Source organism: Schistocerca gregaria, unplaced genomic scaffold (genome assembly GCF_023897955.1).
Source record: "Schistocerca gregaria isolate iqSchGreg1 unplaced genomic scaffold, iqSchGreg1.2 ptg000592l, whole genome shotgun sequence".
NCBI lineage: Eukaryota > Metazoa > Arthropoda > Insecta > Orthoptera > Acrididae > Schistocerca > Schistocerca gregaria.
Genome location: NW_026061982.1, coordinates 1,412,020 through 1,427,304, shown reverse-complemented (window position 1 = coordinate 1,427,304; position 15,285 = coordinate 1,412,020).

Here is a 15,285-nt window from a genome sequence, read left to right as displayed (position 1 = left end):
CTTTCATACAAAGAAAGAGAGTACCTCATTAGTGACCTGTGTCATATCATAATCTCATTTTGACTCTTGAATAATTAAAAAAAATTGATATAATATTTTGCATTTCTTTTGACATTGAAAGAATTTATCCTGTTCCTGCACTGAGAATGTACCAAGTAAATATCTAATATATGTATCAGTATTATAGCCAAATTTATTTTTCTAATTACTGATTATTAAATACCAAAACAGCTTCCAATTTCTTGTAGTTATCTTAGCAGCATTTAGAACAAAAACGAAAATAAAACGTATTAGTTTTTTTTAGTAAGGATATTATTTCATTGTTGTAATCCTACAAATGTTCATGATACTATGCTGTTTCTTTTGACAGTGAGATATAATATGTAGAAAGTACCTGGAAAATATATGCAGATGCGGTCTGGTGAAGAAAGTGTGCGTATTAAAATTTAAAATAAGTGATTGCAGCAGCATAATGAGGTATATTTTATATTGTGGGAGTGATCTCCACGTGGGATCCGAAGCACGGACCCCACGGGGGTGCCCGGCATGCGCCACATGCCAGGGCAGAGGTGGAGGCTAGTGTTCGGAAATCTGAAAATTCCAGCGCCGGCCGGGGATTGAACCCCGGCCCGGCTGGGGCGAATAGCCCCAGCCGAGGCGCTGGAACGTTCCAGACCCCCTTACCACTAGACCACCGGGGACCCCGGCCGTTTCCTGCTCCATAGTCCAGCTAGTGGTCTTAGAGCACTTCCTGTTGTCTGGTAGTCCTGTCACACTTCCTGTTGTCGGCTGTGTTTACATCGGACGCTGAGTGGCATAGTGTAGCCGGCAACATTAGAACGCTGTGAGGGGGAAGTGTTTACCTCCGACTAGTAGCTGTCCCCCCTACCCAGGTGAAGTAGCTTTACAGTTACCAAAGACATTTGAAATCAGCCTTTGCGACTGTATGCAGTCGACGGTTGTTAATCGTTTGTTTCAACCTGTTCCCAAATGCCTCGAGAAAACCGAAGCAACTTCTTCACTAATCGAGGCGACTGTCATATCAAAACGACCCGCAGACATTCTATAATTAAAAGTCAACGCCTAGCTTACACCAGATAATTCTGTCTGTTTCATCAGTTGTTTTAACAGTGCACGAAATACCACAGCATATTATTAATCCGTTGCAAATAAATATCTGTGTGTGCAGTTCAGGTCTGCGCCGTAGATTTTTCGTGAAAACGTCGGGATAAAATCGTAACATGTGTTTCATATTAATATGAAATTAAGTTATCAATATCTTTATTACAGTGGTCACACTCACAATTTTGGACTTTTCAGTGGCTGGGGTACGATATAGCCTTTGAGTACGTTATCGCGTTGCGCAATTTCTTCCTTTTTTTCCGACTCTGAGGGAGCTGTCGCCTTCTCTCAGCGCTGCCCTTTTTAGGCTTTTCTCGCGTTTTCTGTAATTTAGAGCATATTTACAAGTCCTGAGACGAACTCTCCCTTTGTGTCGTAGGTTTAAACTCAATATAGATTTTCGTTTATATTCCGGCGAATATTTTTATTTTCTGTTACTCCTAGCGGCGCTCCCTAAGCTGTTCATCGCAATGACTCACGAATGAGAATCCTAGCTTACAGCTACACCAGTTTACAACTTTACACAAAGATGATTCCTAACAATGACCCGCATATGCCAACACAGGCAATAAGCGACAACCACGTGGACTTAACCTTTGTTTGCGCACTGTCGGTCTCGTAATTAATAGTGATTCAAATCTGACGCCATGTTGTCATATAAGAAACTCCGACCAAGGAGAAACTAGACGTTTTCACGTCAGAATACCTTCCAGGAAGTTTTCGACTTTCGTAAAGCAGAAACGAGTTTCGACGCTGTGGAATGCTTCGAGAAGTAGTAGGTGACGAATTGTTTCGGGATTCCACTATCCATGCTGCAAACGATCATCGAGCAGAAAGATAATGTTGCTGATAATTGTTAAAAGGCGGGAGCAAGCAGACCGGCGAGGCGAGTTCCCGCCTCTTGCTGAAAGCTTATGGAATTGGCTTACTCAGTGCAGGGTAGCAAGGGTATTTGTCGGAGGTTATAGCTTAACGGAACGCTAAATCATTAACGGTTAGTCTGGGAACCGAAGTCACAGATACAAATAAGAAGTGACACGCTAAATCCAAAGACATAAGGTGGTTTATAAGAAATTTAGTTCACAAAATGCATCCATTCGTAACAGTTTGTTCAGTATTGAAAAAATGAATGAAGCTGAATTTATGTATTTTTGAAGATTTGTGCGTGCCTTCCGTTTCAAATACAAAAGGACATAACATGTAAGAAAACTGGGAATACAATAGAAAAAAAGTCGAAATTTTATTTAGATTTTTCCTGATTCCATATGGAATAAAGGAGAGTTAAATAGAATTAATTGTTCTAACTTTTTCTTACATCCTTCGAATTGTGCAGACTCGATTGTAACTGGCCCTTGGGCTTCGAATTTTCTAGAGTCTGCATTAATGTCTGGAAAGTAAAAATAAATCTCCTCGTGCTACTATCCACTTTTCAGCGGATGCTGATTTGGTTGTCCTTCTTAGTATATCAATATGATTCTAGAGTCGTAATCCACGTACGCAACGCTGTTACGGTATAAACGTACGTTTATTTTTACCAAAGTTGCGTAAGAATGCGCTTTTGCTATGCATCCCCACTCCTTAAATCCGCCATCAGGAAAAAGAAAGTGAATACCCTTTCCTTTGTTTTTCACCCTTCATCGATGACAAGTGATAATGACTTGGCAGCAGAGACCTGTTTAGCTTGAGTGAGTGCTTAAACGAAAGGCATGGACGAATAAAAATACAAAACAGATATATACGTAACGCCACGTAACCATGAAGAAAAGCAGACTTGGTTTATTTTACGATATCAGTTAATTCTTTTAAAACATCGTAAGTAGAATTACCAATTTCGGTCGCTTTCTACATCTAGGAACGTTCTTTATAATAGATAAGTCTCTGATATTCACTTACAGCATTGTTGTGTCTTTTCCCCTTGCATTTGTGAATTGTCTTCTCAGACTGCAGATTTCTGAGCAGCACTGGTGCCATTAGCCTAAATTTATGTTGGTCTACAGCGCTGAGGTTGATCCCTCACCTGTGGTCGACTGAGAGATCATTCCAAAGCCTGACAGGCAGCGAACGACTTTGCGAGGGGCCGATCGTAGGGCCTCCAGAGGAAGCTTCTTGGAACGCAATTTCTGGGCGTTCACAGAAGGTGAGTTTGCTGGTAGTTCGGAACTCCAATAATAGGCGAGTAATTGGGCCCCCTTAATAACATGGCTGCCAAGGAGGGGAAGGACGGCAGTGTGCACAAGGTGGGGGAGTCATTCCTGATTTGTAAAGAGTGTTCCGGATGCCATGAAGAGTACAGGGCGCAGCCAACAGCATGTGGTGGCCCCAGTCGGTGCCAATGGCGTGTGTCGCTTTGGATTGGTTTTGTTTAGCGGATATGGTTAAGCGAGTTTAAGGCGGAGCTCACAATCTGCACCATCATCGACAGAACTGACTGTGGTCCTTCGGTGCAGAGCCAAATGAAAGGTATGAACCATAGGCTCGGGTGGTTATCTTACTGTGTAGGCCTCAGAGTCCTTGACTTGTGCCATAGGGTAGTGGGTTTCTGGATTCCGCTTAATAGGTCAGGAGTCCACTACACGGGTAGTGGGGGCGGCTGGGGTGCATTTTTAGGTTAGAGGGTCTCAGGAAAACATAGAAATGGCGTCTGTCTAAAAGGGGGCAGGTAACACACAGTAAGGTGGTTGTAGAAACGATTGGTGTTGTAAATTATCGTAGCTGTGTTGGGAAAGAACCTGAGCTCCAGGCCCTAATAGAAAGCACTAAAGCTCAAACAGTTATAGGTACGGAAACCTGGCTAAAGCCGGAAATATGTTAAGCCGAAATTTTTTCAAACGACCTAACAACGTTCAGAAGGGATAGATTAAACATAGTTGGTGCTGGAGTATTTATTGCTGTCAGAAGTAGTTTACCTTGTAGTGAAACTGAAGTAGATAGTTCCTGCGAAATAGTTGGATAGAGGCTGTACTTGTCAATCGGACTAAACTGGATCGTTTTACCGACCCCCGAGTGAGAGGATATAGTTGCTGAACAGTTCAAAGAAAACGTGAGTCTCATTTCAAATGGTACCCCACTCACACAATTATAGTCGGTGGTGATTTCAATGTATCCTCGATATGCTGGAAAATTTACACGTTTAAAGCCGGCGGCAGGCTTAAAACGTCACCTGAAATAGTACTGAATGCTTTCTAAAAAAAGTATTTTGAACTATTAGTTCGTGAGCCCACTCGAAGCATAAATGGTTACGAAAGCGTACTTGACCTCATAGCAGCAAATATTCCTGGATGAATAGGTAGTATCATGACGAATACAGGGATTAGCGACCACAAGTCAGTTGCCTGTACACTGAATACTGTAACACCTACAACCATCAAAAAGAAACTTAAAGTACATCTGTTTAAAAAAAGCTGACAATGCTCTTAACGATTTTTAAGGAAACAGCCTCCACTCCTTCCGATCTGATCATGTAAGCGTAGAAAAGATGTGGAATGATTTCAGAGAAATAGTATCGATTGCAATTGAGAGATATATATACCACATCAATTAATAAGTGATGGTACTGATCCCCCACGGACAAAACGGGTGAAATCGCTGTTGCAGAAGTAACGAAAAAGCATGCCAAATCTAAAAGAATCCAAAATCCGCAAGACTGGCAATGTTTTGCAGAAGTTCTAAATATAGCGGTTACTACAGTGCGAGATGCTCTTGATAATTTCCGCAACAAAACTCTGTTTCGAAATCTGGCGAAAAACCCAGAGATTCTGTTCATGCATAGAGTACACCAGTGTCAAGACGCAATCAGTACCTTCACTGCGCGAAAGTAACGGTGGAGTCACTGATGACAGTGTCACTAAAGTAGAGTTAAGAAACGTGGTTTTCCGAAACTCCTTCAGCAAAGAATACGAAGTAAGCATTCCCGAAGCCCAGTCAACAGAAAGTGCCAAAATGAGAAGCATATATCCTCGGTGTAGCAAAGCACCTTAAATCACTTATTAAAGGCAAGGTTTCCGTTCCAGATTGTATACCAGTCAAGTTCCTCTGAGTGTGCTGATACAATAGCTCCATGTTTAGTAATTATATACAATCGCTCACAGAAAGATCCGTACCTAAAGACTGAAAAATTGCTCAGGTGACACCAATTTCTTAAAGTACTGCCTTTTGTGATGTTTAACAATATTGTTGGCAAGCGTACTTGTTATACAAATGGGCACGGCATAGGCTTACGGTCTTAAAATATATTTCAGCGTTAAACTGGAAATAGTTGTAGGATTTAATTTCTTGTACATTAGGTTTTTGTGTTGGAGAAGATTCTCATCAGTAATTTTAATAGTCTCAAAAATGTGAATGTTAGCAAGTAAATTAACTACGTTAAGGGATATGAAATTACCATCATCAGGAATGGAAAAGTTTTTAATTTTAGCTGTTAGTTAAAGGGAATTTTTGACAGTGTAGTTTTCTTCAAAGACATAATACTCTTTAAATGGTGTATGAGATTTTTTGCCGATTTCATAGAAGCGCCGTCTGTATAGTTAACACTGTGGACAGGAAGCGAAGGCGGCGTGCAGTCGGAGGCGATACTGGGTTCGTAGCGGTGGGCACCAATTGTCGGCTACGACGGGACTGCCCGGGAGGCACACTCACACTCACATTCGAGTGGCCGCACGTGACACGGTGGATGCAGCAGAAGGTCCATAGCAGCAGTGACCCTGTCGCGGATGCGTGCACCACCTGTTCTAGTGTCTCGTGTACACGAAGGACCTCTGCGGACCGAGCTGCAACTTTCTTAGCTCGCTGGACTGTGCAGTTACTGATTTACAGGGGTTATGCTCTATGCAGCCTGCCTGGCAGAGGTGTGTTGCAGGGTGGCATCAGAGCCTGACGGCTTCCGCGACTGGACAAATGAACTGGCGATAAAAAAAAAAATCATAGCAACAAACGAACAAAAAGTCATGTAGAGTAATGAAATTTCGGGAATACGTCTGTCTATGTAGGATATTTAAGTAATTAACATTGCAGCATCACAGGGCAACGTAAGCGCGAAACAAGCCGTTGCAAAAGTGACATGCTGGTAAGTTAATAACAGATGTAACGATCAGAATGTTGAATGCAAGCATTGAAACGGGCACGCATTGTGTTGTAATGGTTTGCGATGTCAGTTTTGTGTCGCAAATGCCGGTGGTTTGGGGGTCAGTGAAATGCATGCTACTGGGCGCCTTGGCTCGGGGCTGTCCCTGAAGTAATCGATTTTTATTTCGTTATGTCGTCGACTGCTGTTCGAATTGCTACTGCAGAAGAAATGTGATGTGCCAGAGACGTACGCCAGACACGACTGCCTTCCCTCTTGGTAGCGCCACGTGACCGGTTGGAGCTCGAGCTTTTTGCGACCGTACATTCTCGCGGTCACCGCTGCCAGTATACAGTGCTACATTTCTGCCAAGTCTCCTGCGAAATCGCTGGAGGAACATCCAGCTTCTCGTGGCCCTATTACACGACCTCGTTCAAACTCATTAAGATGATCGTAATGGCGTCTCTGTCTCCTCAAAGGCATTCTTGGCTAAGATCAAACCACCACGTCCAATCTAGAAGGTAACTAACGCTCACAACCGCCACGGCGTGTATTTACAGCAGACCTGATCTGCACCCTCACAGTGCCCCTACTAACACCATTCTTATGTGACTGGCGCGAAATTTAAATCGACACTATTTTTCAATTGTAGAAACACGCCTACCAACTTTCGTTTATCTCTCACAACTGCTTGTGGTGTTGCGATTTTTTCCGTCGCTGTATGTTCAAGAATTCTGCAGCAAATGGATGTTAACGATATTGGACTGTAATTTTGCAGGTCCGTCCTATTACTGTTCTTATACACTACTGGCCATTAAAATAGCTACAGATGATAAACGGGTATTCATTGGACAAATATATTATACTAGAACTGACATGTCGTTACATTTTCACGCAATTTGGGTCCATAGATCCAGAGAAATCAGTACCCAGAACAACCACCCCTGACCGTAATAACGCCTTGATACGCCTGGGCATTGAGTCAAACAGAGCTTGGATGGCGTGTACAGGTACAGCTGCCCATGCAGCTTCAACACGATACCACAGCTCATCAAAAGTAGTGACTGGAGTATTGTGACGAGCCCGTTGCTCGGCTACCATTGACCAGGCCTTTTCAGTTGGTGAGAGATCTGGAGAATGTGCTGGCCAGGGCATCAGTCGAAAATTTTCTGTATCCAGAAAGGCCAGTAACATGTGGTCTTGCATTATCCTGCTGAAATGAAGGGTAGAGCCACGGGTCGTAGCACATCTGCAATGTAACGTCCACTGTTCAAAGTGCCGCCAATGCGGACAAGAGGTGACCGAGACGTGTAACCAATGGCTCCCCATACCGTCACGCGGGGTGATACAGCAGTATGGCGATGACGAATACACACTTTCGTGATGTTGTAAACAGAACCTGCATTCATCCGAAAAAATAGCGTTTTGCCATTCGTGCACCCAGGTTCGTCGTTGAGTACACCATCGCAGGCGCTCTTGTCTGTGATGCAGCGTCAAGAGTAACAGAGCTCATAGTCCATGCTGCTGCAAACGTCGTCAAACTGTTCGTGCAGATGGTTGTTGTTTTGGAAACGTCCCCACCTGTTGACTCAGGGATGGAGACGTGGCTGCACGGTCCGTTACAGCCATGCGGATAAGATGCCTGTCACCTAGACTGCTAGTGATACGAGGTCGTTGGCATCCTGCACGGCATTCCATATTCTGCTAACAGTCATTGGATCTCGACCAATGCGAGCAGCAATGTCGCGCTCCGATAAACCGCAATCGCGATAGGCTAGAATCCGACATTTATCAAAGTCGGAAACGTGATGGCACGCATTTCTCCTCCTTACACGAGGCATGACAACAACGTTTCACCAGACAACGCCGGTCAACTGCTGTTTGTGTATGAGAAATCGGTTGAAAACTTTCCTCATGCCAGCACGTTGTAGTTGTCGCCAGCGGCGCCAGTGTTGTGTGAATGCTCTGGAAAGCTAATTATTTGCTTATCACAGCATCTTCTTCCTGTCGGTTATATTTCGCGCATGTAGCAGGTCATCTTCGTAGTTTAGCAATCTTAATGGCCAGTAGTGTACATAGGAGTCACTTTTATCCAGTCATTTGGGACTTTGCGTTATGCGAGAGATTCACGATAAATGTAATCTAAGTAAGGGGCCAATGCCGTAGAGTACTGTTTGTGAAACCGAATCGGTATTCGGAAAGGACCTGGCGACTTATTTGCTACCAAATGTTCCAGCTGCTTCTCTAGGCTAGGAATGTCCATTACCGTGCTGTCGACACGAGAGTTTAACGACTGCGTGTATCTACGATTCTGCTGCGTGAAATATTCCTAAAACATGAAATTTAAAACTTGAGCATTCCTTTTGTTGTTTTCTACTAGCACACCAGGCTGAAGCTTCGCTCCCCACTCAGCGGTTTTACGCAGGACCAGAATAGTCTCGCGATCTCTTCAAGATAATTTGTTGAGGTATGACGGTGGCAGCTTTATGCTCGAGCATCGATCTTTCCACAGAAGCACGAATCTCTACTAACCTTGAATTGTTGTTAGCGTGCTCTCTGTTGAACTGAGAGTGCAACAGTCTCTGCTTCATCATCATTTTCCGCAATGTATCTTCTCCATCCTTCATTCGCTTACTAGGCACATAGTTTTCCACAGCACGATTTAGAATATGTTTAAACTTGGCTTATAATTACTCTACACCCATCATACTGGAACTAAATAATGTCCATTCACTGTTTGAGATTCTAACAACCGCTTTTCTGCTCAACTACTCTCCTAGCTTTCTTGATTTATTTAATAACTTAAGTAACCATCGTCGCTACGGTGACGTCATTATCACTAACGCCTGTCTCTGTAGTGACACCCTCGGTGAGTCCAGGCATCTTTGTAGCTACATGCTCTAAAATACTTACATCAAAAAAAGTTTAGCATCACTTCCATTGGTTCTGGAAACTATTCCCATTTTTTGTACAGAGATCGATATAAACATCGTTTCCGCCCTTTTTATTGCTCATAAAAATGGCACATGGCATGTTGTACCACCGTATAGCGAGACCTTCAGAGTCGGTTGCCCAGATTGGTGTACACACCGGAACCTGTAATACCCACTACCACGTCCTCTTGAATTAATGCACGCCTGTATTCGTCGTGGAATACTATCCACAAGTTCATCAAGGCAGATTGTCCCATTCCTAAAGCTGATTCGGCGTAGATCACTCAGTGTGGTTGGAGGGTCACGTCGGCCATAAACAGCCCTCTTCATTCTGTCCCAGGTATGTTCGATAGGGTACATGTCTGGAGAAAAATGGTTCAAATGGCTCTGAGCACTATGAACATTGACTTACGAGGTCATGAGTCGCCTAGAAGTTAGAACTAATTAAACCTAACTAGCCTAAGGACATCACACACATCCATGCCCATGGCAGCATTCGAACCTGAGACCGTAGCTGTCGCCCTGCTCCAGACTGTAGCGCCTAGAACCGCTCTGCCACTCCGGCCGGCACATGTCTGGAGAATATGCTGGCCACACTAGTCGGGCGATGTCGTTATCCTGAAGGAAGTCAGCCACAAGATGTGCACGATGGAGCCGCGAATTGTCGTCCATGAAGACGAATGCCTCGGCAATATACTGTATACTGCCGATCTCGTTGCACTAAAAACGAAATTAAAAAAGCGGTCGGAGGATGGCATTCACGTATTGTACAGCCGTTGCGGCGCCTTCCATGACCACGAGAGAGTACATCGGTCCCACATAATGGCACCCAAAACAGCAGGGAACCTCTATGTTGCTGCACTCGCTCGACAGTGTATTTAAAGCTTTCAGCCTGACCGGGTTGCCTCCAAGCACGTCTCCGACGATTGTCTGGTTGAAGGTATATATGAGACTCATCGGTGCAGAGAACGTGATGCCAATGCTGAGAGGTCCATCCGGCATGTTGTTGGGCCCATCGGTACCGCGCTACACTGTGTCGTAGTTGCGAAGATGGATCTCGCCACGGACGTCGGGAGTGAAGACGTGCATCGTGCAGGTTACTGTGCACTGTTTGAGTCTTAACACGACGTCCTGTGGCTGCACGAAAGGCATTATTCAACATGTTGGCTTTGCTGTCGGGGTACCTCCGAGCCATAATCCGCAGGCAGCGGTCATCGATTGCCGTAGTCGCCCCCGGGCATCCTGAGCGAGACATGTCATCGACATCGCTTTCGTTTACTCCGACTCGCCTTGACACTTTACTTGTTGAGAGCCCTTCCTGGCACAAACGAACAATGCGGACCGCTGTATTGACGGTGTAGGCATGGTTGAACTACAGACAACACGAGCCGTGTACCTCCTTCGTGGTGGAATGACTGGAACGGATCGGCTGTCGGACCCCGTCTGTCTAATAGGCGCTGCTCATACACGGTTGCTCACATCTGTGGTCGGGCTTAGTGACATCTTTAAAAAGTCAAAGGGACTGTGTATCTGATACGATATCCACAGCCAAAGTTTATCTTCCCGAGTTCTGGTAACCGGGGTCACGCAATTTTTTTTTTATGTGTGTATTTCCATTGTATGTGCTCTCTCGAACTAGGTGCTCAAGACAGTTTTCGAAAAAACATGTTCAACAGTACTCTGCAAGGCTACTTATGTGGAAACCTTGTAATGAATCCATCGGTGTCCTTGTCTATGCTCGGAACTAATACTGCACGATTTGGGTACTTCCGCACTACTGGGCGTAGACTTTCTTTGAATAACTCTGTCTCGACGGAATCGGGAGGCCGTTAATAACATCCAACAATTACCTTCTTTTCACCTAAACCTGTTGTGCGTTACCAGATAACTTCACAGCCACACTGAAATCCGACTTGAGTAGAAACAACATTTTTGTCACCCTCGGTAAACGCTTCCCCATCAGTGGCGTTTAACATGTCTTTTCGTTACACGTTCCACGAATCGCTAAACATTTCAGAGCTTTATACTTGGAGTTTCAGACAGCTCTCGGTCCCGAGAATAATTTGTGTGTGACGAATTTCAGAGAGGGCAGTAAAGGCGAATATGCGATGTCTGTTCTTTGTGACATGTTTGAATAAACGGACAGCACGCTTTCATATAACTGATTCGCCTCTACGAGCAATGAATCAGGTAGCAGCGGACCCCGGGTTCGAGTTCCAGGGTTGCATACATTTTTTCTCATTGCCGCTGATTCCGCGCAAGGTCTCAGTGCAGCTTACCTTAATAGTTCCTTCCGTTTCCTTTCTCCTCGCTTCAGTCTACATGAAAAGGCAAAATAGCCGGCGGCGAAGATGAGCCGGAAGACACAGATGACCTCCTTATACAGGTTGCACGAGAAATATTAGGCATTGACATAGGTAAGGTAGACACTGGGTGGTACGTGGATTATAAGGTGCTTCGAAATCTCATCCAATAATTGTCAAATTTGTCTCACACCGAAAAAGGACGCAGATCTTCAGCCACGAGAAAAAATAGTTAGCAAGGGCAGGGCTTACTATAAGACAAGATCTTACACTCCTATAAATTGAAATAAGAACACCGTGAATTCATTGTCCCAGGAAGGGGAAACTTTATTGACACATTCCTGGGCTCAGATACATCACATGATCACACTGACAGAACCACAGGCACCAGAGCATGCACAATGTCGGCACTAGTACAGTGTATATCCACCTTTCGCAGCAATGCAGGCTGCTATTCTCCCATGGAGACGATCGTAGAGATGCTGGATGTAGTCCTGTGGAACGGCTTGCCATGCCATTTCCACCTGGCGCCTCAGTTGGACCAGCTGGACGTGCAGACTGCGTGAGACGACGCTTCATCCAGTCCCAAACATGCTCAATGGGGGACAGATCCAGAGATCTTGCTGGCCAGGGTACTTGATTTACACCTTCTAGAGCACGTTGGGTGGCACGGGATACATGCGGACGTGCATTGTCCTGTTGGAACAGCAAGTTCCCTTGCCGGTCTAGGAATGGTAGAACGATGGGTTCGATGACGGTTTGGATGTACCATGCACTAGTCAGTGTCCCCTCGACGATCACCAGATGTGTACGGCGAGTGTAGGAGATCGCTCCCCACACCATGATGCTGGGTGTTGGCCCTGTGTGCCTCGGTCGTATGCAGACCTGATTATGGCGCTCACCTGCACGGCGCCAAACACGCATACGACCATCATTGGCACCAAGGCAGAAGCGACTCTCATCGCTGAAGACGACACGTCTCCATTCGTCCCTCCATTCACGCCTGTCGCGACACCACTGGAGGCGGGCTGCACGATGTTGGGGCGTGAGCGGAAGACGGCCTAACGGTGTGCGGGACCGTAGCCCAGCTTCATGGAGACGGTTGCGAATGGTCCTCGCCGATACCCCAGGAGCAACAGTGTCCCTAATTTGCTGGGAAGTGGCGGTGCGGTCCCCTACGGCACTACGTAGGATCCTACGGTCTTGGAGTGCATCCGTGCGTCGCTGCGGTCCGGTCCCAGGTCGACGGGCACGTGCTCCTTCCGCCGACCACTGGCGACAACATCGATGTACTGTGGAGAACTCACGCCCCACGTGTTGAGCAATTTGGCGGTACGTCCACCCAGCCTCCCACATGCCCACTACACGCCCTCGCTCAAAGTCCGTCAACTGCACATACGGTTCACGTCCACGCTATCGCGGCATGCTACCAGTGTTAAAGACTGCGATGGAGCTCCGTATCCCACGGCAAACTGACTGACACTGAAGGCGGCGGTGCACAAATGCTGCGCAGCTAGCGCCATTCGATGGCCAACACCGCGGTTCCTGGTGTGTCCACTGTGCCGTGCGTGTCATCACTGCTTGTGCAGCCCTCTCGCTGTGTCCGGAGCAAGTATGGTGGGTCTGACACACCGGTGTCAATGTGTTTTTTTTTCCATTTCCAGGAGTGTACAAAGGACCATCTAAGGATTTAAAACAGCGCCACACCCCATTTCGGCCTTCAGAATGTATGTACTCTGGGCGGCAGCATAATTAAGACCGCCGCCCCCCCCCCCCCCTGAAAAGAATGCATTTAGAAACGTGTCAGAACTGAACAGCATTAAGAGAAACTATGCGAGCCAAAGCGAAAACCTAGCACCTCTCACCTTAATTTAATACTAATCTTTTGCAACATCTCTCCTTCTCTGAATGCTATCTTGAAATTGCATCTACTCTCCAACTATCTCTGTTTCTGTGCCTTTACCTATTGTTCTTGTAACTGTAACTCCGTAATTATCTTCCTGCTAGTGTCTTCGACTGTTACCGTTAACTGTAGCATTACTTGATCTGAAACTATTTGCCTGAAATTCTTTACATTGTATGCTATAGCATACAACTGTAGCTATTGTTATTTTCCTGGTTACCTTACTCGCTCACCTACTCGGTTTAAACTGCCGAGAGAAATATCGCAATCACTATTATTGTAGTAATTCCTAACTTGTTGGCATTCTTCGTTAATTTTATAGCGAACTGCTTTTCGTCCCCTGACACATCGTATCTTTTCTCGACGGCACCCCTTCACAACGAATACTCTCCGCTCCTCTCTACTCCGTACTGTAACTGGGTTTTCTATGTTTGCGATGGTCATCTGTCAGGATGAGCACTACTGCAAAGGGCATTTGATTCTAAAGCATTATGTCAGGGTGAAAAACACTAAATAAATTACTTTTTCTCTCTTAACAACATTTTTGCAGGGTGGGTTCATCCTTGGCTCAGGTATGAGGTAGAATGAAACAGCAGTTTTACATAAGATAACTTTTATTGAAAGTTTTGTACAAGGGTTTCTGGCTGGGATACTGGCAACTGTGTCGTTTGCGAAGCCTTCTGCTTGCGTGAGCGGCGGCGTCTGATTACGCACGGCGGTGTGTATCTCGTGTCGCCGTTTCGCCCAGTTGACTGGAGACGGGCATCGCGAGGTGGTCCGTTTAATTATTGAGGAAGAAGTCGTGAATCGGACGGTGACGACTCGGATGTGACTGCTGATGTGCGCTGTCTCCTTCCCGTCCTCACGAGTCACTCGGGTACATAAAAATCTGGCCTCAAATACCTTCTGTCTTCTGGCGCCGAGGCTGCTGCTTGCTATTCCATTACAGCGGCGGACTCGGTGCTTCTGTGTACGATGTAGTTTCTTCCTGCATGACGGTCTTGAGCACCGACTGTACCGGAACTGAACTGAAAGCTACTCCTGTCGGGCCCACTGCGTCTCGCGTACTTATTCACTTCACTGGAGGTGAACAACATCACTGTCGTTGCCTCTTCTGTCACGTCGAAAAGCTTCGCGAAGAATCTTCTTAACGTCGGTCATTGGCTCTCGGAATGTAGGCGAGGGCCTTTGATCACGTGTGACAATTGAGAAACACGTGAGCCGGACGGGCGATGCCCTGACGGCTGAATCGACAGCTTCTGCTTACGTGGGGGAGGACGATAGCTTCTCCTGAATGTGCTGACTTCGCGGTCATTGCCTCTTCTGCTCTGCCCATTGTTTGCCAGAGTGTAACTCTTCTAAGCTAAACGAAGTTTCTCATTAATTTTAAATTTCTACTTCACTTTGATTTCACTAATTTATTTCCCTATCTTAAGTACCACTCAACAGTATTTGCGCCGATCTCCGTGCACTGTTTTAGGAAAGTGTAATGCCGTCACTACACGGACGGTGTTGTGAACGTCAGTCTTGAGCGTGCCAAGTTGAAAGTGCTGCCGAACGCTCTGACTTGTGCATACAGCATGTGCCTGTCAACGTGGTACACGCGACCGCAGCGGCAGCATCTGGGTCACACATCACCCGGTTGTCCGCCCCGGTAGCTGAGTGGTCAGCGTGACAGACGGGTTCGATTCCTGGCTGGGTTGGAGATTTTCTCTGCTCAGGGACTGGGTGTCGTGTTGTCCTAATCGTCATCATTTCATCTCCAACTACGCGCATGTCACCGAAGTGGCGTCAAGTCGAAAGACCTGCACCAGGCGAGCGGTCGGGAGGCCCTCGTCACACGTTTCTCTCTATCACCCACTTTACAAAATGCATGGGCGTAAAATTCTTAAGCTAGCGCTATTAAAACGCGCCTTTCCTCTCTTGTCCACGTGAGAGTCACGTTGTTCTGCGTATAGTGTCCAC